Source organism: Apteryx rowi, unplaced genomic scaffold, assembly GCF_003343035.1.
Source record: "Apteryx rowi isolate R43461 unplaced genomic scaffold, aptRow1 scaffold_108, whole genome shotgun sequence".
Lineage (NCBI taxonomy): Eukaryota > Metazoa > Chordata > Aves > Apterygiformes > Apterygidae > Apteryx > Apteryx rowi.
In genome coordinates, this window is record NW_020447286.1 from 469,612 (window position 1) to 471,280 (window position 1,669).

The window sequence follows — 1,669 nt, forward strand, 5'->3', positions numbered from 1 at the left end:
TACATGCATATACATAAACATAAACACATACATATACACATATATACATACACACACACACATATAGTGTGTGTGTGTGTATGTGTGTGTGTATATATATACATATACATATTTTTACACAGAGCCACCCAGGGACTAAAGCAATGGCAATTGCTATTGCTGATGATGAAATGAATGTGGAAAATCAGGAAGAAAATTCCTTTTCGAAGCTCTTAAAACAACAGAAGTCAATGGCAACTATGAAACAACCTGTCTTCAAACTCCTGTTTATTCTGTGGGAATATAAGACACAAGTGGGCATATAGAGTCTGTGTATCTCTGTTTGCAGAGCTTATAAAAACACCACCAGCTTGGTCCTGTATCAATGAACTGTTTTAAAAACCTAGATAAAAAGTGTAAAGCTGGAATTTGGTGACATGTGAAAAATATATTTAGATTCTATCCTGTACATCCAGACCACCCATCTGACTTCTATGGACATGGTCGGAGAGGATAAGGTCCTGCTGAGGCAGGCAGCATGGTGGAAACTCCAGTATGTTTGTTCCACTGGACTTTGGTTTTGCTGTTCGTTTACCGGAGCAACAGTCCCAGTCTGTTCTGCAACCACTTTGCCAGCTGAAGGTCTTCAATCTGAGCTTTTCACTAATGGAAACGATGCCAGTTTTTGAAAGAGCCCCAGTGTGTCCTGTCTGGAAGTGTCTGATTTTATCTGTGCCATGTGTTCAATGGCTCTCAGCCTGTGGGCAGCAAGGCTCTTCCTTGGGCAGCCACAGAAGGAAATATGTTGGAGAGAAGGGTTTGGTGTGGGAGGGGGTTGGTCCAGGAGAGGAATTCTCCCTTAGGAAGTGGTCTGCAGAATGAAAAAGTTGGAGAACCACCGATGTAGCACATTCCATGGGCAAAACAAATAAATGGAAAGGCAGATGTAGCCCTGGCAGCTACAGCTTTGCACATGGCTTACTCTTAAATGTTAACCAACTTCTAGTTTTGGGCCACTGCCCAGCTGTTTCCTCCTTATCAGAAAGTGTGGCGAGGTGCCTTTTTTTTCCATTCCCAGTCTATGACCCAGTGAACTGCAGTTCAGCCCCAGCAGGAACCTGTCATGGGAGTAATGCACGGCGCCGCGAGGGAACCCGAGGCTGCCCTGGACACTGTGACCCGGACCAGCACCTGTGCGGGGTGCTGGCAGCACTGGGTGCGATGCCCCTGAGCGAAGTGCCAGGTGTGTGATCAGCCAGCGCAGGAGAGGTCCGTGGCCCGGGGCGCGCTGGCAAAGCTGCCCGCGGCCGCGCCGCGGTGCCGGGCGGGCAAGCCGCGCTGCAGCGCGTGTGCTCGGCGCTGTGCCGCTCGGGGAGCGGATGTTTCCCGGCGGCGGGGGCTGTCCTCCGCCGGGACCGGCGGCGGTGGGTGTGCGGCGGAGCTCGCTGACACGCGCAGACACACACACCCCCGCGCGCCGAGCAGCCCATTTGCTGGAGGGGTGTGCATGTGCGTGGGAGGGAGTGGAAAGGGGTGGTGGGGATGGAGGAAGGGAAGCCAGGGGAAAGTCTGACACTCGGCGCAGAAGGAGGGAGACCCTCGGCCGCCGCCGAGCCCGGCAGGAGCCCGCCTCGCTCGCAGCGCCAGCGAAACCCCTCCTGCCGCCGCCGGCCCCGGGCAGCGCGCAGCG

The 1,669-nt window shown here is 53.5% G+C and overlaps 1 protein-coding gene across 4 annotated transcripts in view; it reads left to right on the forward strand.

The window, feature by feature from the left end:
* The first annotated feature begins 1,055 nt into the window (after window positions 1-1,055).
* Window positions 1,056-1,669, forward strand: part of SEMA3D (semaphorin 3D) — a 155,034-nt gene continuing 154,420 nt past the window's right edge. For 3 of the 4 annotated variants that reach the window (XM_026071341.1, XM_026071352.1, XM_026071323.1), the window contains exon 1: window positions 1,056-1,222. The gene's annotated coding sequence lies outside the window, so the exon portion shown is untranslated. Of the gene's footprint in view, window positions 1,249-1,669 lie in introns of all 4 variants that reach the window. The other variant, XM_026071370.1, reaches the window with a different exon arrangement.